The sequence below is a fragment of the Gracilinanus agilis genome, chromosome 5, assembly GCF_016433145.1.
Source record: "Gracilinanus agilis isolate LMUSP501 chromosome 5, AgileGrace, whole genome shotgun sequence".
NCBI classification, from domain to species: Eukaryota; Metazoa; Chordata; class Mammalia; order Didelphimorphia; family Didelphidae; genus Gracilinanus; species Gracilinanus agilis.
In genome coordinates this window covers 258534794-258561686 of record NC_058134.1, presented here as the reverse complement: position 1 = coordinate 258561686, position 26893 = coordinate 258534794, and positions in this window count along the sequence as shown.

Sequence of the window (26893 nt, the reverse complement as noted above, 5' to 3'; positions counted from 1 at the left end):
TTCCCTTTTCTAATTAAAATAAAACCTACCTAGCTATTCTAAACCCTAAAGTTGCTCTCTGATCTTTTATTTGAGCCCTGAAGGGCTCTGGTTGATTTCCCCCTGCCTGGGCGGAGGACCACTACCTTCCTTTCCCTTCCTCTACCTTCTGCTCTCCTTTCTTCCATTCCTCCAATCCTCCTACCTTCATCCCTTCACCTCCCTCACAGGTTGGAGTGGCCTGGGGTATAATCCCACCTTTTTTCCATAACCTTCTTGATGGCAGATGATTGAAGCCTAAATTTCTAATATGTTGCACAATGATTTGCTAATCAGCTCTTCTAGATAACATTGTAATTTTTTTTTAAACCTTACTTTCTGTCTCAGTTAACAACTCTAAGACAGAAGGATAAGGGCTAAGGCAGACAGAGTTAAGTGACTTGCCCAGAATGTCCTAGGTAGGAAATATATGAGGTCAAATTTTAGTCCAGCCTCCTGGCTCTAGACCTGATGGTCTATCCATGAGAACCCCTAGCTGCCCCATGATTGTGATTTCCTAATCAAATATTCTAGCTATTATTGACAAGCCATCTGCCTTGAAAAATCATAACTGGAAACCCACAAATTCTCAGTATACTGGCTAGCTTATCATATGAGATTTGGTCCTAACTCTCCCAATAGCTTAATAAAAAGTATTTTTAAACTATATATATTTGAATTGTTTCTTCTTCTTGGATGAACATAAACATTTCACCCCACATTAATGCAATTAACTCCATTATATTGAGCTATCCATGGCTCCTACCACCATAAATGTTAAAAGACCATTTACTCACTAAAGATATAAATAGATGAATAGGTTTAAAACTGAGTGTTAAATTTCTTTCAATTAGATTCTTGGAGTTGAAGTATTGAGCTCTTAAGGCCTAAAATGAAGTATCTAGTGCGCATTTAGAAGCAGATTTCTTCTTAAGGTCCATGGGATCTTAAGTGCTACATAATTTCCACAAGCATTACTTCCTAATATGCAGGTCAATCCCTCAAGTGATGATGAAAGAATAGTTTCCTTCTAAAAATGAAAAGGTCTTCCTTAACAAATGAAAACCATGGACTGGAACCACAGTTATGGGCTCCCACTGGCCAGATTCAGTCTTGGGGAAATTGAATTCCTCAGTGAGAAAATTATCAATGGTAATATGGTGGCAATGAGTTCAAAATTTGGAGCACCAAGCTTGGGTTAGTGGGAAAGTCACACCATCATTTTTATCATGCCCTGAGCAAGTGTAGACCTCATGAAGTAACTATGTATGATTATGATTACTTGATAGATTAAAATGTTCTATTTATTCACTATTAAATACAAAGGCTGGGCCTTTGCTCACCAAATGCTATAATAGCTGATTTCATGGAGTCAGTTCTCTTATAAGGATCAAGAAAAAAAAGAGTATATGTAAATATATAAATAGAGAATAAGTTTATTAACAGGAATATAATGATTAGAAAAGACTTTCCTAAAAAATTAATTTGTTTATTTAGAATATTTTTCAATGATTTTATGATTCATGTTCTTTCCCTTTCCCCTCCCTGAGCAGAAGAGCAATTCCACTGGGTTATACATGTATCATTGTTCAAAACCTATTTTCATATTATTAATATTTGCAATAGAGAAATCATTGAAAGTTAACATCCCCTATAGACTTGAAACTACCACACCAATGCAACTATCAACAATTTGGAAATAGGTCTTGATCAATGACACATGTTAAAACCAGTGGAAATGTGCATCGGCCATGGGTGGGGGGAGTGCGGGGGGTGAAGGGGAAAGTAGGAGCATGAATCATGTAACCATGTTAAAAATGAATATTAATAAATGTTTAAAAAATTAAAAAAAGAAAGTTAACATCCCCAATCATATCCCCACTGAACTATGTGATCAATCATATGTTTTTCTTCTCCTTTAGAAAAGACTTTTGACTACTGTAGGGTCTTGGTTAACAAAAAATGGTGGCATGGGCCAAGCCACTACCAAATCTGAGAGGTTTTCTTTATATTAATTTCCCACACTCCCATAATACTAATCATGGTTGTTGCTCAAGGTAATGCTTAATGGAAACTGCTCCTAAACTGTTTTCCTCCAGAATCTTCTGCTTTGAGCTTCTATGGGAAAGGGTCAATGAGTTCTTTCCATAAAGGGCTCAAGACTTTGTCCAGAGGAAGAAACTAGTCCAAATTCTCTTAAAGGACAAGAGTCTATTTGCTACCATCATTAGTATAATCCTTAGATTGTCAAGTTAAGTGCCAAGCAGTAAGAGGAAGGGGGGAATTAGCATTTATATAGTACCTATTACATGACTATTATTACTTCATTTGATCCTCACAACCTTGCCCTCATTTTATAGTTGAGCAAACTGAGTCAAATGGAGGTTAAGTGACTTGTCTAGGGTCACCTTGCTAATAAGTGTTTGAAGCTAGATTTGAAAGGAATCTTCCTGACACCTGGCCCAGAGCTTTATCCATTGTATCAACTAACTGTCAAGTAATATATAATATAATTATATAATATAATTAGAATTAGAAGGGACCTTGGTGTGCATTTAGTCTAAAATCTGCATTTTCCAGATCAAGATACTGAAGACTAGAAAAATGATGTGACTTGTCCAAAGACACAAAGGTAGTAAGTGGCAGGGATGAAATTTGAATCCAAGTCTTCTGACTCCAGATACCAGTGGTCTTTCCAACTTGAATAGAAAGTGACAAATTAACCCAGCAGGAATTTGGGCTAATTCCTTAAAGTTGAGGGGAAGATGGCTATCAACTCATGCTTCCATGCATGTCTCCAAGTTTAGCCCTCCAAGTCTACAGAAGATGTCCTCAACCACCGTAAGTTTCCCTCTCCAATGGGTTTTTTTTGGACATTCTAGCTAATTACTAGATAGCATAGACTCTTTCATATTGCATGTGAATGACAACAATACAATAATAGCAATAACTCATTTATGTAGAGCTTTGAGGCTTACAAAGCTTTTCCCTCTCATTAATAATACAAAATTATTATTCCCTTTTTACAAATGAATAAACCAAAGTTCACAGAAACTGACTTCTTCAACTAATAATTCTCAGAGCTCACCCTTTTAAGCTAAGTATTTGGACACCAAGACCAATGTTTATTCCAGTATGATGTGCCCTCTTAGGAAGGAACTAGTATAACTTTCACCTATGACTCTAGGAAGTATTTAATGCAAGCAAATAATTTATTACTGTTATGATTATAATAACAGATAGTTTGGAAAAGCAGATAAATGTTTCAGGGACAAATAGCGCTTTAAGTTAAGAGCCAGAGATTGACAGGCTACAGTGAGGAAAGGCGGGGGTAAAACACTCCTGGCTCTCAAACCCCTCCCCCTCTAACTGCTTCTGCTTCAGTTGGTAATGAAGACAGCAATAGGATTCTTCTGGTGAGTTTCTCTTATGGCTGAAACCCCAATAATGTTCCTTTCTTAAATTTATATTCCTCTCAGGTCAGTTAGAGGAGATATATAGAAATTATTTATCTAACTGTTGAGGACAGAGGAAATCTTAAACTGACAGCCAACAGGATTCAATCAAGAAGTTCAGACTGAATTGTAAGTATCTTCCAAATGATTATCAGGCACAGCTTTGAAGGTAAAAAGTTATATTAGGAATTAACAAGGAAAATTATATAAATCCAGGAAGGGTTTAGGATAAATGAAAGGTGCCCCTAAACTGTTAAATTGATGCCCCCTTCCCCCTCCTCACTGGAGAAGATGAAGCACTTAACTAAAACTGGCTCTCTTGCTATAGATAAATATCTTACTCTCTAATTACTAAATAATTATATAATTATATTAATGAAGAATACAAATGACAAATAGGCTAACTCTATGAGTAGAAACTACTGGCTTAAGCTACAATGGTTTCTCAGGAGAAACCCCAAGTCAGGAGAAACAAGCAGAGTATCTGCTCACATCCAATCCCGCCAATTAACTGTCTTCAACCCTTCTCAACTGCCCCTCGCCCAAAGTTCTCCAGGGGGGTCCCCTGGAATTCTGGGTGAGGCTCTCCCTGCACCTTTGCAGGGATTCCATGCTTTGCATCTGCACACAACATTACCTAAGGCCCAGCCTTTGTATTTCATAATTGGAAGGGAGAAGCATTTTAATCTATCAAGTAATCATAGCCTAAGCACAATCCCCTTCTACATTGTAGGGATTGGGTGTCCCAATGATCTAGAAAATCTGAACAAAAGTTTTTGGCCCTCCCTTTATACCAGAGAAGCAATCTGAATTTTTTTTTCTTTTTCTTGTATGGGGTGTTTACCATATCTTATTGTAAAATCTGGGTTAAGTATTTGGTCATAGGCTATGGGTAGGTCAATGTTATTAACATTTCTAGCCTTTGTGTGTCATCTGCCAGCTTTCATCTTCTTTTCTCAAACTTTAACTTTTTACTTATCTTTAAAAAAAGAAATTGTGCATGTTGATGGCATTAAAAGATAAAATATGTTGACATTATATCATACTTTATATAATTTTATTCATTTCTGAGTTTCTAAACTTTTTCTGTTATCTGCAGCTTCCACAAAACTCCCCCCAAATTCCCATTTAATTTCTTATGCCAACCCAACCAACAATATATTGAAACCCCGATGGGGAAAGTGATGATGTAGAAGGGTAGCTATTTTATGAGGTCTGAACATTCTCTGAGCACCATAACAAAGAAGGTGTGGCTTTCCTGCTAACCAGGAGCCTGGTACACAATATTTTTAGTTCATTGACACCATATTGTCATTAATAATTTTCTTAGAGAGGAATAACAATTAAAAATACTGAAAATAAAAAGGAGGGCAACTAGGTTGCACAATGGATAGAGTACCCAGCCTGGAATCAGGAGGACCTGGGTTCAAATCTGCCCTCAGATAATTTCTAGCTGTGTGACTCTGGGCAAGTCACTTAGCCCTGTTTGCCAGGCCCTTGCCCTTTTGTCTTAGAGTTGATACTAGGTCAGAAAGTAAGGGTTTAACTGAGGACGTGGGAAAATAATACTGACTGTGGTGATGAAGTATTCCAAAATCTATGAACTATTCCAAAAAATCTTTAGTATGTTCTGAAAAGTTACTGAAGAGACAGTGTGCCATATTAGAAGGACTGGTCTTGGAATGAGAAAAGTCTAAATTCAAATCTTCCCCCTAACACACCCTGTATGTGTAGATCTGCTCAGTTCACAAAACTTAGTATCCCCAGACAATTCTTCAAGAAATAGAAAAAATAGAGAAAGGAAAGAGAAAAAAGAGAAGAGAAGAGAAAGGAAAAGAAAAGAAAAGAAGAGAAGAGAAAAGAAGAGAAACGAAAAGAAGAGAAGAGAAGAGAAAAGAAAAGAAAAAGGAAAAATAGGAAAAAAGAGTAGTACAAGAATATAATGAGTTTCTTCACCTGTGAGTTCCCTTTACCAGCAAAATGAGTAACATAAAGTTACTTCTGAATGCATATTAATATAATAAGAGAATTTCTCACTCAAAACCAGAAGTCTTAGAAACAACTACAAACAATACAGACACAAAAAAATTAAAAATAACTCCCCAACCCGCCCTTTGTGGGTCAGAGCTAACTGCTGAACACACTGTAATTATACTACAGTAAATGAGTTACAGCCTGGGCTAATAATACCATTCCAAGTCCTCAAAAGCTGTAATTACCCAGATAGAATAAATACTTGGCAGGATTTTCAGTATTGGGGAATCTACTGTCAAGCTACATCTGGCAGAGTGAGAAGTCCAACTCGGAGGTTATTACAATCAGTGCAGAGGAATCAATTCAGAGCTTTATGATTTAAGATACAATAAATTATATGCCCAAGCTCAGTGGAAACAAATATAGCTAAAAGCATCAGTGTGGTAGATACTTTTCGACCATTGATCTCATTTCTCTAGGACCAACGTTTACACAAATTAATATGATGTCTGAGGCTGCCCACAATAGCAGCTGTGTCTCATCAAGCTGAATGGGAAGGAGTATGGAGCCACAGCATTCCTGGCATCCGGGACCATAAAATGTAATGTCCGAGGCTGCTCAAACCAGTAGACCCTGAGGGTTTATCCTCTTTCATATATCTTTCTATTATGACTCCACGTCAACACTTTGACTAAAATTTAACTTAATGAAGACTTTCTCCACAACTTTTTGTCAGGAGTCCACACTAGCCAAAGAAGCAAGCCTTGAACTAGGGCAATTCACGTAGCATATCTATGCCTCAGTTTCCTCATTTATAAAATGAGGGTATTGACTAAAATCTAGACCTGTAATTCTATGATTTTCCTGCTTATAAGGACATGAGTTGAGCTCTGGTGGTTTGGACCTGTTGCTCTACGTCTGCCATCTAACTGGAACTGTTGGCAAAGTCTTATCGGTCTGTGCACATATTCCTCAAATAGCCAGGCTACCATAAAGGGCAGCCAGGTGGTCTACCTGATAAGCCTCAATTTTGGATGGCTCCAGGCAAGAGAGGATGTATTTCAGTTGTTTGTGGAATTATGGATGCCCAGTTGAAAAGGACTTCAGAAGATCGCCTGTAATTAAATTTGACCTTTTTCTGCCCTGCATTAATAGGGTCATTGTTAATTTTTCTCTGCTTTTGTATTTATCAATATTCTCCCTAAAATCCATATATCTGAGTAGAGCTAAGTGATGACTTTTCTGAGAAAGTGTTCCAATTTTCTATTTTTTTTTTTGTTACATTGACATTCTATTATAAAATTTCATTGTTGGAAGTAGCTAAGTGGCTCAGTGGATACAGAACCAGACCTGGAGATGGGAGGTCCTGGACTCAAATCTGCCTCAGACACCTCCTATCTGTGTGATCCTGGGCAAGCCCCATTGCCTAACTCTCAACACTCTTCTGCTTAAGAAGCAATAGATACACAGAACTGATTCAAAGATGAAAAGTAAGGGCTTTAAAAACAAAACAAAAAACCTCATTATCATTTCCAAATGATCCTACCACTCCCACCAAAATAGAATGTTCCCTTATAACAAATTAGTGAAATCAAACAAAACAATCAGCCCATCATAAATGTCTGGAAAAGTGGAATTGCTCGTTGGCTATGGGAGGGGGATGGGAGGAGGAGAGGGAAATAACATGAATCATGGAACCATGGAAAAATGTTCTTAATCATGGAAAAATCAATAAAAAATTAAAAAGAAATTAATGTCTGGAAAATGTATTCCATGTATGGACAGGATTAATAAGAGTATTTGTTTTGATTAAAACATGTTTCAATTATTTTTGTTTTTTTCTTTTACTTTTTTTTTTCCTATGGGGGAGGTAGAAGGGAGACAAAATGTTCATTAATGGAAAATTAGATTTAAAAAAAAGGATGTCTCATTCCACACCATTAGTCCACCACTTCCATTCTGCAAATCAACACCATCAGTTTTCCAAAGTCTTGACTGATCATTAATTAGAATAGAGTTCTGAAGTCTTTAAATATGATTTTTCTTCACATCTTTGAGATCATTATACGAACTCTTCTCCTAAATCTGTTTACTTCATTTCACATCAGTTCAGAGAAATCTGTCTAGATTTCTCTGAATTTTTAATATTCTTTTCTTAGCATGCAATAATTTCCCATTACATATGTTCAGTCATTTCTCCAATTGATGGGTGTCTACTGTTTCCAAAACTATTTCTACAAAAAGTGCTTCTATAATTGGCATTTATTTTCCATCTTTTTCTAGGGTAGTAGATGATATTGTGTATCCTGACCTCACCCTACATCCAGAAAAATGCAAAAGGACCCATATATACAAAAATATTTGTGCCAAGTCTTTCTGTGATGGCCAAAAACTATAGAGCATGCCCATCAGTTGGAGAATGACTTTAAAAAGTTTTTTTGTGTTTTGAAGTATTATCACGGGATAATCATGTTCTATAAAAAAACAATGAAAGCTTCATAGAAACTTGGGAAGGTTTATATGAACTGATTCAGAGTGAAGTGAGCAGAATCAGAAAAAACAATTTTTATAACAACATTGCAAAGACAACCCAGAAAGAGTTAAAAATTCTGCTTAATGCAATGACCAGCTACAGTTCCAGAGTAATTAAGCTACCCACTTCTTTAAAATGAATAAATGAGCTCAAGATACAGAGTGAGACACTTTGAAGAAGCTAATGCAAGAATTTGTTTTCTTGGCTATGCATATTTGTTACTAGGGTTTTATTTTTCCTTTTTGACCAAATGGGAAGGAGGTAAGAAGAAGAGGGTTGTCTAAAAAAAAAAGAAATAAGGATAAAACTGTCATTTAAACTTTTTTTTAATGCATAAAAGGAAACAAGGCATCATAGCCATGTAGGATGGATTTAAAAGTTACATGTTAAATTTGCTTTATACTTAAAAAGAAAAGCAATCTACACATAAATAGGGGCACAGTTTCATTTACAAGCTTTCCCCCCTTATTCTACTATGTAATATAGAAATTATTTTATTTGGTGATTATTGAATTCAGAGTTTAGAAAAAGTAAAATTTATATCCTGCTAACATTAATGTTGGCAACCAAGCACCACAGATATAGAACAGCTTGCCCTCCCCTTCAATATGACTTTCTATTAATAGTTCCTTTGGGTGCCCTCATTTCTTTATCCTATTTATCTTTTTTTATTCTTTTTAAAGTTCTTTTAAAAATATCAAGTTTAAACACACACTAGCAAAAAAAGCATCACAATTTTTATAGCAGAACTCAAAATGAGGATTCTCTATGAAGTTGGAAATCTCCATTTCATACTTTTTTTAAAAGTATTTAATACATTCTATGGTACTTTCCAAATTAACATCTCTAAATTCTAGTGCCTTCCTTCTTTTAATCATTTCCCATGTATCCTTCATTTAGCTTCTTTTTTTATATATTGTTTGCATGTTGTCTCCCCCACTAAACTGTAAGCTGCTGGAGGGCAGGGACTGTCTTTTGCCTTTTTTTGTATACCCAGTGCTTAGCACAGTGCTTGGTGCATAGCAGGTGCTTAATAAATAGGTTTTTTTAAATTAAAAATTGTCCATCTTGCCCCTATTTCCTTTTGTACTTCCTTCTTTGTGCTTCTGGCATTGCAATTAAAAAATATTACAATGGCTCTCTTTTTTTCCATCTTTCCCCCTCCATTAAAAAGCAAGAGAAAGGGTAGAGATACCCTTGCAACAAATAAATATGATCAAGACAAACAAATCAAAACAGTGGCTTTCAAAAATGAATATCTTTGCATTCTGTGACTATCATCTATCAGAAGATGAGTAATGTGCTTCATTATAGGTCCTCTGAGGTAGACATGCTTAGTCATTGTATTAATCAGAGTTCTAAACTCTTTCAAAGTTGTTTTTCTTTATAAAAACTTTTTTCTTTTTAAAATTTGTTCTCCTAGTTCTGCTCATTTCACTCTGCATCAGTTCATACTATCCAAAATTCCCAGAAATTGTGTTTTTAAAAAATTTCTTATGGTATAAGACTATTCCATTACATTCATTTACCATAATTTGTCCAGCCATTCCCCAGTTGTCAGAGAGATAATCTCAGGCTCCTTTTCTTTTCTTTTCCACCTACCTTTCAATCCTTCCAACCTTCCATTTCACTAGAAGCTTTCAACAAAGATCTCTATGGTGGTGCCCCAAGTCTTTAAGTCCAAGAGAGCCAAGCACTAATCTTGGATTCTTGTGCGGACAAATTCTTGGCTAGTGATTTCTTGGACTATGTAGGTTGTGATGAAATCTTCAAACCAAAGTATTTGATGTTTTACAGGCATTTGTTTCCCAAGGCATCTAGTTTTCTAGCAAATGTTTTGGGGGATTTCCAGCTTTTGTAACCATATGTCTGCACCAAAGCCTCGTCCAAATTTATTCTCACGTGGCATAACTTTGTTTTGGACATATTGTTCATTTCAAAGAATGCTGGGAATATTTTGATGTTATTTGTGTTCAGGAGTCTCAGCAGGGCTTCTCAGTAATGACTCTGTAAGTTATAAGACAAAATTAATCACATACAAGTGATGTACCCAATAGGACTTTCTCTACCCTGCTCCTAATATTTGTGCTTCCCCCAAATCTATGTGATAACTAAGTTTTAATGAGTTATCCTTGCTTGAAAAGAATGAGGATTAGGGGCAACTAGGTAACACAGTGGATAGAGGGTCAGACCTAGAGTTGGAAGGACCTGAGTTCAATTCTGACCTCAGACATTTCCTACCTGTGTGACTCTGGGCAAGTCACTTAACTCCAATTGCCTAGCTGATACCACTCTTCTGCCTTAGAACTGATAGATAGTATTGATTCTAAGAGAGAAGGTAAGGGTTAAAAAAAAAAAAAGAAAGAAAAGTATAGGTAATTCTACCCAAGACAAGAAAAATTAAGTATTATCTTCTGTCTTAGGCCAGCCCTGACTATATCATAACCTAATCACTATTTTGCTTAGTATTCCTCAGGATTAAAAAATGTGCCTAAAATGAAATTAATTCACTCGTGAAAATTATTAATGTAATTTAGAATTATTTAGGAGCTGTTGAAGAGCAAATAATATATATATGTTGGATTGAGGAAAAAGCTAGGAGGAATTTTTAGGCCTGAGTGAAGTCTAGTGGATATAATTAAAATGTCTAATAATTTGAATTTTGACACAGAGGCAGCTAGATAGCTCAGTGGATAAAGCGTTGGACCTGAAGTCAGAATCTAAGCCTCAGACACATATTAGTTATGAGACCCTGGAAAAGTCACTTAATCTCTATATGTCTTAATCCATTGGAGAAGGGAATGGCCAACTGCTCCAATATCTTTGCCCAGAAAACCCCATGGACCGTATGGTCCACAGGCTCATGAAGAGTCAAACATTCTTGTGGTATTATTAATACTAGTAGTAGTAGTACTATTGCTCTTGTGGTACTATGGTGTCATGAGAAATGGCAAAGATGATCACAAAAAAAAAAAAACCTGAAAAGATTTATCTGAAGTGATGATGCAAAGTGAAATGAGTAGAACCAGAAAAATGTCATACACAATAACATCAATAATGTATGATAATTAACTGTGAATGACAACTATTTTCAAGAAGGCAAGGATCCAGAACAACTCAAGGGATTCATGATGAAACAAGATGATATCCATAGCCATAGAAGGAACAGATGGAGTCTGAATGCAGATTAAAATATTGCATTCTTCACTTTATTTCCTCCATGAATTTTTCTCTAGTGTAAGCAATATGTCTCTTGTTTTACAACATGATAAATATATATATATATGTGATAATATATTTGTAACATATCAAATTACCTGCCTTCTTGAGGAGGGACAAGGGATGGATGGGGGAGGGAGAAAAAAGAACAAGACATAGAATTTTGGACATAGCTAATGTGAGAATGTGTTTCTCTTGTAGAGCATATTTATTATAATTTAATACATATTTATAATAAAAAATATAAATTCTGTTTTCCTAAGGAATGTATTAATGGAGTAATAAAACAGAGTTCCCAGAGTGAATTGTCTACTGTAAAAGAATTATTTTATTTACCTTTTCTCTTGATAAAGGTCACAGATTCAAATTATATGTTCATTTATAAGTCTACTACAACACATTCACATAGCTATGTAAGATAAATTTTCCAATAAACTCTGTTAAAAAAAAAAGGGTCAGACATGACTGCACAACACATTTTGACATAATAGACATAAACCTGAAGAATAAACTCCGAAAAATAACATTCTCAGAGAATAGTTTAAAAAGACCTAAAAGAAGTACTATGTCATTTTGCTTATTTTTCCACCTACTGTTTGTGAATATAAACTTTAGTATTGCTGTTTACTATTAGATTTACTAACTTGGTAACAACAATGTCTATTGAATAGACCCGTGTTTGGTTTAAAGGAGCCAGATGAGGAAACTATCTCAACCAACATAGATTAGTATCTTCTCTAAACTTTAAGGATTTAAGGAATGGCTTAGAGCAGTGGTGCCAAACTCAATTAGAAACAGCATCCACTTAACCAAATGTAAGGATCTCTGCAGGCTGCACATTGACTTATTTTAAAAATATAATGTTTTCTATTTTATTATTTTTGTATTTAGTTAAGCACTTCCCAATTACATTTTAATCTGCATAAAGCCATAGTTACATGCCGCCCATTGGCCAGTGCGTTTGACACCTCTCGCCAAGACCAACAAGAGATGAAGAGACTTGGCCAGGAACACACAACCAGTATGTGTCAGTGTACAAGTTTGAAAATATAATTTTTCCTCTTCCCAACACAGTTTATAATCTACAGTGTCAAGCCGACCCTGATCACACCCAAAGTCATCCATTGCTTGTGACTTCAGTTTTCTTGCCAGTTGGCATTGTCTTCCTTCTCATCACTGAAATTATTATATTTTTGTTGTTGTTGAGTTATTTCAGTCATGTCCAACTCTTCATGACTCCATTTGGGGTTTTCTTGGTAAAGAGATTAGAGGCATATGCCTTTTCTTTCTTCAGCTCATTTTACAGATGAAGAAACTGAGGCAAGCAGAGTTAAATGACTTGCCCAGGGTCATACTTGCAGTAAGTGTCTGAAGCCTTGTTGGAACTCTGGTCTTCTTAATTTCAAATCCAGCACTCTACTACAACACCCAGCTGCTGTAATCATTATATATACAATATTCTTTTGGCTTTTTTTTTTCTCTACAACACTTAAGCAAATCTTCCTTAGTTGTCCTGAATTTCTTCCTCATACCACACAATTCCATAATATTACATTACATTCAAATATCATCATCCATTGGACCATTTAGCAAACAAACACTATGCCATATTGTTTCCAGCCTTTTGTTCTTACAAATAACACCATTTTGAATATTTTTGTCCCCAGGGGTCTTTTATTGGTTACAGTAATGTCTTTTGTATATTAACTCCAAGTTGATTCTCAGAATGAGTATTGAACAGGTATAAATGACCACTGGGACATTTAGTATAAAATATTTACTTACTTCTAAACATAATTCACTATTGATTTCCAAAATGGTTAGATGGATTCACATCTCCACCAACAGTGGCTTCATAAGTATTTCCTTCCTACTTGTTATTAGAATGTGATTAAAGGCAAATAAAGGATGCATGTACACACATATACATGTATGCACACCAATACCAAAAATATGGGAGATTGAAAGCTTCAGGAATGGAGTTACATAGTTATGTTACTATATTTTTCCCCAAAAAAGTTGGAACACTTAATCCAGCCTGATTTTTTCTTTTTTTCAAAATTTATTTATTTAATTAATTTAGAGTGTTTTTCTGTGGTCCCATGGTTCATATTCTTTCTCTCCCCTCTTCACCCCACCTCCTGTAGCCAACAAGCAATTCCACTGGGTTTTACATGTATGATTTATTTTTTCTGATTTGTGAACTTTAAATTTTTTGTTGTTTAGTCATTTTTTTTTCATTTGTGTCTGACACTTCATGACCCCATTTGGCAAAGATACTGGAGTTGTTTGCCATTTCCTTCTCCAGCTCATTTTACAGATGAGGAAAATGAGGCAAAGTCAAGTGACTTATTGAGGTTCATATAGCTAGTAAGAGCTAGTAAGTGTCTGAGACCAAATTTGAACTCAGGTTTTCTTGACTGCAGGTCTAGCACTCTATCCATTGTGCTACTTAGTTCCCTGAATCATCATAATCAAAAAGCATAGGGGGCAGCTGGGTAGCTCAGTGGATTGAGAGCCAGGCCTAAAGATGGGAGTTCCTAGCTTCAGATCTGGTCTCAGACACTTCCCAGCTGTGTGACCCCGGGCAAGTCACTTAACCCCCATTGCCTAGCCCTTACCACTCTTCTGCCTTGGAGCCAATACACAGTATTGATTCTAAGGTAAGGATTAAAAATATAAAATATATATATATATATATGTATGTATGTATATATATGGGCAGCTCTATTTGTGGTGGCAAAAAGTTGGAAAATGAGAGGATGCCCTACAATTGTGGAATGGCTGAACAAATTATGGCATCTGTTGTTGATGGAATACTATTGTGCTAAAAGGAATAATGAACTGGAGGAATTCCATGTGAACTGGAAAGACCTCCAGGAATTGATACTGTAATGGGGAGATTAAGCAGTAGCACCCAGGCTGCCAGGTTGACTCTAAAGACCTAAGAGTTCTATAATGGAATGAAGCCTGGATTTTGAAAAGATGTAGGAATTTGACCAAGCTGGAGAAAAGGAGCTGTTGTGGCTGTGTGGTCCAGCTTTTGCCAAATACCCAAGGAGCTATCAGTGTGGGATACCACTGAGAAGGAGATTCTGCAAGGAAACATGGTGGCCTAGGTTGAGGAAAGGACTGGGTTATCTGTTGGTGAACAGCAGATTTATCTACCTTACTCCCTAGAGCAGGGTTTGGATTAACTGGCTGCTTTTGAACTTGTCCTGTAACATCTTTGACCAGCTTGGAGCATCTCTGGACCTGTACTGCGAGAACCCCTCTTCAGCCCCTCCTAGTTTAGTTAAAGACCAGCTTAGTTAGAAATCTAGTTAGTTAAACTATTAGGTTATTCTTTAGAATAGAAACACCTTCTCCCGACTTCCCTCAGTCATTACAAATAAACCCACTTTGTTAGCACTTCTTGTCTCTTCTTAGTTATAAAGAACCCTCTTCAATGGTTTTCCCTGGTTGGCAGGTTGGCAGTTACTGACCAACTGCCATTCCTAAACTTCACATCCCTGTTTGGTTTACCTGTGTTCCTCTGTCTATCTTTCCCTTGTGAGGTGTGGGTGTGTCCCAGTTTATTATTATTCCCCATTCCCAATATTATCTTTTTTCAATGCAGAGTGAAAAGAGCAGAACAAGGAGAACATTGTACACAGAGACTGATAAACTGCGGTACAATCGAACATAATAGACTTCTCTACTAGCAGCAATGCAAAGATCCAGAGCAAGGCTGATGGAGTTATGAGAAAGAAAACCAGCCACATTCAGAGGAAAAACTGTGGGAGGAGAAACACAAAAGAAAAACAACTGCTTGAACACATGGGCTGATGGGGATATTATTGGGGATGTAGACACTAAGGGATCACCTAATGCAAATAGGTCTTGATCAATGACACATGTAAAACCCAGTGGAATTGCTTGTTGGCTACAGGAGGGGGTTGGGAGGAGAGGAGGGAAAGAACATGAATCCTGTAATCATGGAAAAATATTCTTAATTAATTAATTGATTGCTTGACCTTAATTTAAAAAAAAATAGGGGTGGCTCAATGAATTGAGAACCAGGTCTAGAGACAGGAGGCCCTGGGTTCAAATTTGACCTCAGACACTTCCCAGCTGTGTGACCCTGGGCAAGTGACTTAACCCCCATTGCTTACCTTTACCACTCTTCTGCCTTGGAAGGAGTACACAGTATTGATTCTAAGATGGAAAGTAAGGGTTTAAAAAAAAAGAAGGAAAAAGAAAATAAAAAGTATAGTCATAAGAAATTTAAAATCAGCATCAAGTATATTTTCATTACTATAATATTTGTTGTCATAGTTTGCTATTTGCCTGTTGTTGGAACTGATAGCATTCTGATTTGGTATGTGTTTAAAGAAACCCATTTCTGTCTGATTGATAATCATCTGTTCTTTTCCCCCACATGTGTCATGGCAATAATCTGAGTAGTTCATTTGGATTGAGAATTTGCTGATTTCAGTGGTTGTGGATCAATCAACAAGCACTTATTAAGCACCTTTTATACATTGGTCTTAGAGACTAGATCTGTGATTGGTATAGCTGCTACCCAACTGAGGAAACTCTCTCTCCTAAAGCAGATTATATCTCCTAGTCCCCATCTTCCAGAAGTTTGCAAGCAACTAGAGGCAACATCATGCACAGATATATATGAAACATTTACAAAATTGGGTAATTTGGAGGGGAAGAGCTCTGGTGGCTGGGTTTGAGGGATATCGGGAAAGGGTTCATGTAGAAGGTAATGCAAGAATGGAAATAGTAAATAAAGACACAGAGATGGTCAATGGAGTTTGAGAAACAGTAAGAAGACCAGTCTGGCTGGACTGCAAAAGGCAGGAAGGGGAATATTTATCATAAGGTTGAGGAGGTAGGTGGGGATGAGACTGTTGAGGGCTTTGAAAGACAAACAGGATTTGCTGGAACCAATTCTAACTGGCTTTGGAGAGCCAATCTTTACATTTTCAGTGTGAACATTTATACCTTGGAAAGTGACCAATGCTACAAATCAGAGCTTGATTTGTTGATTGTCTAGACTTAAGGAAATGATGGAGAAAAATGATGATAATATATATTAAATAAAAAATGTGTCCTGCATATCAATTTTCCCTAAGAGCTGATTGTTAAATATTTAACAGCACACCTCTGCAATGGGAGATTCTAAAAGATCAAACTAGAATGATAAGAGCTAATAAAATTAAATAAGCCTAAGTGTAAAATTCTACAATTGGATTCAAAAACATCAGCTTAAAAAAATCAAGAGGGGAGAGACATGACTAAATAACAGTTTTGTGAAAAAGATCTGAGGTTTTCAATGGACTGCAAGCTCTATCTGGCTCAATACCATCATGTGCAACCCAAGAAATCATAAAGCAAACTTGGGCTGCAGTTGTTTCAACAATGACACACAAGTGTTCCATTGTAATTATCTGATATTTTTTTCAGAAATATCAAAGTTCAGGTGACAATTGTCAGTTAACATGGCAGTCATGTAAATTATATAATCGATAATTCATGTTGAAATCACTACCTTAATGCTCTAAGATAGAGGTGTCAAACAGTGGCCTGAAGGGGCATGTCAAGCAATTCTCCTGAATGTAACTGAACCAGATTAAAATGTAACTGGCAAATAAAAAATACAATGAAACAGATAATATTACCTCGCACAGTCCCTTGCATATAATAGATGTTTAATATGTTTTTGTTAAATTGAATTTGTGGGTAATTGAGATATTTCTCTATCACTTTTGGCTCCCAGGCTTTTTGACTACAGTATTTTTTAAGATCAGAATGTTGCTTGATGATTCATTTAGTGACTATTTGCCAAAATGATAGAATTTTCCAGACATTTCAATAGAATTGGAACTAGCATCTGAGGGTAAATGGAGGGAGCTGGGTGAGACTTCAGGAAAAGCCTTCAGGACACAAGCCCTCATAGGGAGAAAGAGACCCTGGGACCATTGCACTGGGGATAGAAAAATCTCAGGACACCTGGAGGCTGCTGACGGGGGAGAGAATAATCTAGGCAAAGAAAAGATGTGATCATACTTTGGATGAAGAGGCCAAAGATGGTAGTCTGTGCCATAGAGAAAATGTGGAAGGAGGAGAGAGAAGAATTCCTCTCCCCTCACTGGTACCCAGTAATGTCCTGAGATAAAGTCTTCACCTTGCCATTGTTATAGCTCTACATTTCATTGGCAGATGAAAAAAACGAGAGAGTATTTGACATTAGGATTAGATTGATGATAGATGGTCAATAAATATTGAGTAAGAATCTAGTTTTTCAAGGCACAGTGCTAAGCACAGAGGATACAAATACATCTAAAAACAGTCTCTCTCCTATAGTAACAATGGAAGAAGAAAACACACAAAAGAAAGCTGAAAGGGCAAGGGAAGATAAAGAGATTTCCTTTTTTTTTTTAAACTCTTACCTTCCATCTTAGAATCAATACCATGTATTGGTTCCAAGGCAGAAGAGTGCTAAGGGCTGGGCAGTGACTTTTCCAGGATCACACAGCTAGGAATTATCTGTAGTCAGCTGTGAACCCAGGACCTCTCCTCTATAGGCCTGGTTCTCAATCCACAGAACTTCCTACCTGGGAAAGGAAAGTATGATGGAGAAGTTCAAAAGAGTCCTTGAAAGATGACATAGTCAGAGGTAGATAGGTAGATAAAAGATTACCAAATATAAATTAAATACTACTATGTACCAGGTACTATGCTAAACCCTAAGAATATAAAAACAAGCAAAAAGAAAGATGGTCCCTGCCCTCAAAGAGCTTATATTCTAATGAGGAAAGAATACATTAAAGGGAGGTGAAAAGGAGTGAGAACAAGAACTACTAAGGGTACAAGGTCCAGAAGGATCCAGGAAGAACCAAATTTTAGTGCTAAACGTGTACCCAATGAGAGATTACTCTTGGAGCCAGATTGCCAGCACCAGAGGCATTGTGGAGAAGTGGAAAGAGAGTTGGACTAAGAATCAGGCAGATTTTGACTTTAATAAATAATAAGCATAATTATTATCCTCCACTAAAACCCTACTCTGATGCCTCATTATGATGGGGAGATGAGCTTGGGTTCCTGTAGACTTTGGGTAGAAGGTATATCCTAGACTGGCATAATTCATTATGTGTCTAAAGCATGGAGTTCTTAATCTGGTGAGGTATATAGATATGCTAAGTACATAGATGTAATATGTAGACAGATGATAGATATGATGCATAGACATAAATAGCTTCCAGTATCATTGGTTTCCTTTGTATTTGTATTATATTCATATGTATTTTAAAGCTTCTTCTGAAGAGTCCATAAGCTTCAATAGACTGCTAAAGAGATCCATGACAGGATTAAGAGATCGTGTACTGGAGAATTGACTTTCCTATAAAGGCCAGTGAGCAGATTAGACTTTGCTAACCTGGAAAAAAAAAATCTAAGGGGGTAAAATGTCCCCAGAGAAAAGAACGCTGTCCCTACACCAGCTGATGCAAAACATCTGTCAGACTTATGATACTTCTGAAAATGTTCCATTGACTTGGTCATTGGGTCTCAATAGCCATATCCTCCTCATTCTTCTAACTTTATACTTTACTCACCAAGCAATGTACTCCCCCTAAATATTCACCTTTGAGCTCTGAACCACCACCACCACACCCAAGTTATTCTTTGTCTCTGTAACATAGCTGTAAGACTATAAATTTCCCTTCCCCCATGCTCTACATCAAAGGAGAATATGACTGTGTTATTGGCTTTCGTATCTATGTTCAGATTCCTACTGAAGGCACAGAGATTAAAAATGCAGTGATTGAACCAGGAAAACACAAAATACTAAATTAATGCTTTAACAAATGACAATGGAAAAAAGGACTTTTTTAAGGTCCTTCCAATATGGAAAGATGGGCAACTAGGTGGTGCAATGTACAGAGTGCCAGACTTGGAATCAAGAAGACTCATCTTCTCAAGTTCAACTCTAACCTCAGACATTAGTTGTATGACCCTGGGGAAGTCACTTAACCCTGTTTACCTCAGGTGTCTCATCTACAAAATGAGTTGGAGAAGGAAATGGCAAACCACTCCAGTATCTTTACCAAGAAAATCCAAATGGGGTCACAAAGTTGGACACAACTGAAAACAACTGAATAACAATAACATCAAAAATCTGGAAATATTTTGAATGTAAGCCTGTTAGCAGATTGTGTTTCTGTCATTGAAGACCAGCAGAGCTCAACACAGAGAAGCTAATCATTAAACTATTGGCCAGGTAATACAATTTTTTCAAACAGAACCAGTGATGATGGTCATGTGTGGAAGGCTTTCAATCAGTATGGAGAAATAATTCTATTGATGAAATGACATATTCTTGAAGTGTTTTATCATATGTTTTAGAAATTTAAATGCTTCCTTAATTACTATGCTAACTCTATCCTCAAATTGATCAATCAATAAACATTTATTAAGTGTTTACAGCATGGCAGGCATTCTGCTAAGTGCCTATCCTATCAAAAGAGAAGCCTTGATCCATATCGTAAGGGTCCTTAAACTAGGGTCTATAAACATTTTTTTAAATGCTTACTTTCTGTCTTAGGATCAATACCAAGTATTAGTTTCAAGGCAAAAGAATGGTAAAGCCTAGGCAATGGGGTTTAAGTGACCTGCTCAGGGACACATACCTAAGAAGTGTCTGAAATCAGATTTGAACCCAGGACCTCTTGTCTCTGGGCCTGGTGCTCTATCTGCTCTACTATCTAATTGTCCCTGAACTCATTGACTTAAAAAAAAAACAAACAACAAAACCAACACTTAACTTCTGTCTTAGATGGATATGAAGTAATAATTCCAAGGTAGAAGAGTGGTAAGGGATAAGTTATTGTAGTTAAGTAACTTGCCTAAGTCACACAGTTGGGAAGTGTCTGAGACCATATTTGAACCCAGAACCTCCTGGCTCCAATCCTGGCTCCTCTCTATCCACTGAGCCACCTAGCTGCCCTCTGTGAAGATTTTTTTTAAATTATTTTTATAATTGCCTTTTAATATAATTGGTTTCCTTTATAATCTTATGTATTTTATTCTGTATGTTAAAAAAAAAAAGAGTCCATCCATATGTTTCACCAGAGGGCCAAAGGGATCTATAACACAAATAAGTTAATAAATCCTTGATCTAACAGATTGACATCATGGGAATTATTCCAGAACATTTTGAGGTAGAAAACTGACTTGATTAAATGGAGGTTACCACTGCACTTGCCCTTTATTCCAATGAACCCTGAAATGTCACCCAATCACATTGGCTAGAGGACCATCAATGTCATCTGACACCAAAACTTTCTTAGTTATTTGGGGACAGGATAACATGGGCAAGAGAAACAAAATGGCATTCATTTAAATGATTTGTAGAAAGCTGAAACAAATCCAGGCTGGCTTCACACAATCCAGGGGCATATTTCACACCTATTGGTAGATAGCTTCTTTGGTAATAGAAGAGATTTCACAGTTGAATTATTTGAAGAGTAACAGCTCTAACTCCCAGGGGCAGTAGATTAGAATTATATTGAATGTCAGCAGATGTTGGCAGCAAATCAGTTGTGTGCTTTTAGTGCTCAGCATCTGTTGGAATTTTGTTCTTTTCCCTTCTTCCCAGGTTATTTCACCTGCATAGCTCATTTAACTGCTGAAAACAGTAAACAAGAATTCACTGTGTAAGAGACGCAGCAAGTCCTAATAGAAAGACCTAATGGAAGAATGGCTATAATAGAGTCAGATGACTTGCATTCAAATTCTACCTTGAGTGCTTCCTACCTGTATGACTTTGGGCAAGTTATTTAACCTTCATGAACATCAGTTCCTTCATCTGTAAAAGGAGAAGGTTGAATTCCGAAGTACCTCTTAACTCTCTGTAGATCTATGACAGCGGATCTTAAAGTAGCAGCCTTGTTTTTCCAAATATTTTGATAACTGTGTTTCTTTTGTAATCCTTCATATATTATTTTATGCACTTAAAGTTATTCTGAGAAGTGGTCTATAGGCTTCACCAGACTGCCAAAAGGATCCATGGCACAAAAATGGTTAAGAACCCCAGATCTCTGAGATGGCCATTCTGGTCCTGGCAGGCTCTAGATCAATAATCCTAAGTGAGCCTTTTTAACGATGAACTAATTCTTTTTTCATATCTGTTAAGAGGAAGGAGAGTTCTATTTGTGGTCTCAGCATTTGACTCTGAATGAATACTGAATGTCATTCAGGACATTTAGTTCTGAATGAATACTTAATATCTTCCAGGCTAGTAAAGCAAAAGTAAATGTTATTTTTACCATTTCTGAAAGCTTTGTGTTTAGTATCTCTTAGGATTGAAGATGATTGAGTTTGACCATTAGTGCTAATAAGAGCTCACATTTTCTGTACAAAAATCCTATGCAAGTAAGATCCTCATTTTGCAGATGAGGAAATTTCAGGCTTGGAGAAATGAAATGACTAGTCCAAAGTCATCTAACAAGTGAATGTTAATGTATAGATTTTTGTCTTAGATAAACTCAGGTTTTATTTTGCCATTATAGTCAGTGCTCTTTCTATGACATCGTCCCCTCTCTTTACAGGAATGACTAACAACCCTTGCAGCTTCCAGGTCCCTCTGAAGGCCTTTGCTTATTTTCTAATTAATTTCATATTTAAGTTTATCCCCGGTGAATTTTCAGAATCTTTCATTCGTTATTGTTTACTTTTCCTGGTAGGAAAAACCATCATCTCTTCAAGACTTTAATACACCAACTGCTGTCACAATATATCTTGTAGTCAATGAAGTATTCTCTTTAAGAGCTACAACTTGTGTAAGTTGCCTTGGAGTATAATATCCACTCCTAAAAATTACCAAATTTAATTGAGGGGATGTCCAACAATTGGAGAATGGCTAAACAAACTGTGGTATATAATTGTAATGGAATACTATTGTGCTATAAGAAATGACAAGATGATTATGGAAAAACCTGCAGAGACTTATATGAGCATTATGCAAAGTGAAATGAGCAGAACAAGGTTACACAGTAAGAGCAATTGTGTATGATGATCAACTATGAATGGCTTAGCTGTTCTCAGCAATATAATGCTATATGATAATTAGAAAGGATTCATGAGGAAAAAAATGCTATCCACCTTCAAAGAAAGAACTGATGGAGTCTGAATGTAGATCAAAGCATATTATTTTTTAAAATTTAATTTAATTTTTAAATCCTTACCTTCCATCTTTGGATCAATACTGTCTCTTGGTTCCAAGGCAGAAAAGTGGTAAGGGCTAGGCAAGGGGGTTAAAGTGACTTGCCCAGGATCACACAACTAGGGAGAAAAATCTGAGGCCAGATTTGAAACCAGGACCTCCCATCTCTGGGCCTGCCCCCAAAGCATTTATTTTTAACTTTATTTTCTATATTTTTTATGAGTCTTCTTCCACAACATGACCAGTGTGGAAGCATATTTCACATGTATAACCTAAATCAAATTGCTTACCATCTCAGGGAAGTGGGAAGGCCAGGGAGGGAGAGAATTTGGAATTCAAATTTTGAGAAAACTAATGCTAAAAATTATTTCCATATGTGTTAAAAAGGAATGAGAAACAGAGAAGATATATCTTTGTATATCTCCTTTATAGACCCTCCTCTCTAGATCTGGGAGGATGGATGGTATATAGATCTTAGAGATAGTATGAATGAAGGAGGGATCAGGAGCTCAAGGCCTAAACCAGATATAATTGATGAGAGAGGAACACCCACTCCTCTCACAATAGCTATGGATGTAATCTATCCCTCTTCTCCCTGACAGGCTTGGTTGGTTAAGCCTGTCAGTGACTTCCTTCTAACAGTCACCCAGGTTGGAACCCTTGAGAGATTAGGTAGATGGTTAACCTCACTAGGCCCAACCTAAGGTTGGATTAGTTGTTAACAGGTTATTGATTGGCTATTAGAAACATTGGTATCTGCATATTGATTCTCCCCTTCCCAAGGGCTGTGATAGAATAACGGCTCAGGAAAGGAACCTGTTGATAAATCACTGTATTAACTCTTCATGGGGAAAGGAAAACAAGGTAATAGGTTTGGGGATTTGGGAACCCTATTGCTATTGTTTGGCTACTAAGCTAATCATTGATCAGGGCTGGAGATTGCTAGGCTGGCAGAGGCTGGAAGTCTTCACCCTCTCACTACCTCTGACCTGATCTGGCCATAGCCAAGCCAGAGATTAGGGAAGGCTATTGATTTTGATGCTGATTGATGATCTATGTATTCTCTCAGCTCTACTACCAATAGTGTTGATGGATCACTAGCTCTCTCTCAGTCAGATACAGGTTACAGGTTCAGGCCTACCCTCCCTTTCCAGTCTCCACCTCCCTCTGTCCCAGTTCTTGCTCCAAGAGACCTTTTCTCAAGTCTCAGCTCTGAGTTCTCAGACCCCAACTGTTGTTCCTAGAGGGTATTTATAGGGTGGAGCCAACTGACTTATGACCCTGACTCACGGCATCTGGGAATATTCCAAATTCTCAACTGCCATCTCTGTCAGTCAAAGTGGCATCCATCTTATCCCAGATAATAATTTTAACATATGTAATTGGGAAAAAAAATATTCTATATTTTTAAAACTATTACATTAAAACACAAGAAAAGAGAGCAATGAAACATGTTTGTATGGTAAAATCCAATACTCAATCAACATCAAGGCAGAGAAACCAATTCAGTCCATTTTCATCATTAAGGTCAAATTTATGAGTCAGTCTAAAGCACAAAAATACATAATCATTCCTTATCCCAAGTAATTTGCACATGTTTATAACATCCTTAACCCTGTTTCTTCATCTGTACATTAAGGAGTTTGGACTGAAAGGAAATCTATAGATAGGAAAAAATTTTATTCGATACCTAAGTATTTTAAGTAGGTCTCACAAAGTCAGGATGTTCGTATTGCTACACAAAAATTATAAAGCTCAAATTCCTGAAGATCTTCCCTAACAGGAGAAATAAGCAGTAATGAATGAGGGCCCTGAAACAGCACCAGTGATAAACTTAAATTAGGGAAATAACATTCTAAAGTAAGAGAAACTTTGTGGGACTTTAATTGTAATTATCCTTCACTGGATGACAAGAATAAGTCGTTCTATGAGATTTGGTTTTCCCTTGGCACATTTATAGCTGTTGCTATCAACAATGAATATAAAAATCACATAGTAAACAAAAATTGTGAACAGAATCCACAGCTTCTCTCTCTCTTTTTTTTCTCTTAATGGAGTCTCTTTTGTATAATCTATCAAAACGCATTTGATATCATGGATGGTTTCTCTACCCTTAATTTGTGAAATTTAAGCCAACACATGGCCTCTCTTAAGGGTCTTGCCATTTTTCTCTCACTGCCTGATGAAAGCTTTGTTGTTAAATGAATTTCAGCCATCAGCCAGCAAGTGAGGTAGTTATTTTGGGGGTGACTCACCCCTAATTATATAGCACCATTTCCTGGTAGAGAATCAAATGAGAAAACATAAGTAGACAGCACATACATCTTAAAGCATTATATAAAGGCAAGATATTACTACACTGAAAAAGACGTTGGTCTTAAAGTCAGAGGATATGGGTTCAAATCTCCTCTCCTGCAACTTACTACCTGTATGAAATGGGCAAGACTTTTAATGTCTTTGGGTCTCAGTTTCTTATCTACAAAATCATGAGGTTGGACCACATGGCCTTTGGGCTACATTGCCTCCCAGTTTTGCCTCTTGGGCTGGACACGTAATAGTATAACTATGACGACTACTTTACCTGTGTGAGCCCAAGTTTCTTCAGTTCTAAAACAGGGATAATAATAGCTAAGCAACCTATTTGACTGATTTACTATTAAGCTCAAAATGAACTCATGCAAAAGTAATTTGTAAAACTATAAAAGTGTAAGGTATGATTATCACAGCATATAAGCAAAGGAAGAATAGGCTGGGCGTCCAGCCAGTGCCGCCACCGACCCATGGCAGGCCAGGAACTGAACGTTCCAAGCCAAGTGGAGTTAACATTGTTCCATGCTTTTGGTGCTCACATCATTTCAATGAACATTCCAATACAATTCACTTCAGTTTTGAAGAATTTTTCCAATTTTATTTTTCGTTCCAAACTCTTCCTTTCTCCCAACTCATTGAGAAGTCAAGAAATATTAAAAAAAAAAAAACCCAAACCATCACAAATATGCATCGACAGGCAAAACAAATTTCCACAGTAGACGGGTTCCAAACACTAGATGGCATAATGGGTAGACCACTAGGCTTGGCATCAGGAAGATCTGTGTTCAAATATAGCCTCAGACATTTACTAGTCGTGAGAATCTGGGCAAGAAATTTAATCTTGTTTGCCTTATTTTCCTCATCTATAAAATGGGCTAGAGAAGGAAATGGCAAAATATTCCAGTATCTCTGCAAAGAAGACCCAGATGGGGTCACATAGAGTTGGAGGTGACTGAAATAAATGAACAACAACATTTTCCAAAAAAAAAACAAAACAAATCTAGATAGAAAGATATGGAAGAAAACATGCCTGCTTCAACTTGTGCTTTGAGATCATTAGTTCTCATTCTGGTGGTGGGTAGCATGTTTCATTAAAGAGTCCTTTGGAACTGTAGTGGATCATGGTGGGGCAGCTAGCTGGCACAGTGGATAGAGTGCCAGGCCTGGAATCAGAAAGATTCATCTTCCTGAATTCAAATTTGGTCTCAGACATTTACTAACTGTGTGACCCTGGGCAAGTCACTTAAACTTGATTACCTCAGTTTCCTCATCTATAAAATGAACTGGAGGAGGAAATGGGAAACCACTCTAATATCCTTGACAAGAAAGCATCAAACGGGGTCACGAAATTGAACACAACTGAAAACAACTGAATAACACAACAGTGGTATTGATCAGGGTTATTAAGTCTTTTACAGCTATGTCTTTACAATAATTCTTTACTACATAAATTGTTCTCCTGGTTCTGCTCACTTCACTTTGCATTAATTCTTACAAGTCTCTCCAAATTTTTTTTTAACTGCCTTCATCACTTCTTACAGCACAACAGTATTCTATCACATTAAAGTACCATAATTTGTTTGGCTATTCCCCAGCTAATGGGCATGTCTGTCCTCAATTTCCAATTCTTTACCACTACAAAAAGAGCTGTTATAAACATTTTTGTACATATGGACCCCTTTTCTTTTTCCTTGATCTCTTCAGGACTCAGACCAAGTAGTGGTATCAAAGTGATAAATATTCTGAACAGTTCAGTAGCTTTGGGGGCATACTTCCAAATTGCTTTGCCAAATGCTTAGAGTTGTTCACAGCTCCATCAATAGTGTATTAGTAGGACAATTAGGTAGCTCAGTGGATTGAGTCAGGCATAAAAAAATAGGAGGTCTTGGGTTCAACTCTGGCCTCAGACAATGGACAAGTCACTTAACTTCCATTGCCTAGCCCTTACTGTTCTTCTGCCTGGGGGTTAAAAAAAATAGTGCACAAGTATACCTGTTTTCCCAAACCTCATCAAACATGTCAAATAGTTTAAAATGACTTGCCCAAGGTCACATAGGTAACAAGGAGAAAGAGCTAATATTTGAACCAAATCTTTTGTTTTCAAATTCAGTGCTCTTCCTACTGTGCTATTTGCTTAAAAGACAGCATTTTGCGGGGTGTGGTGGTCTA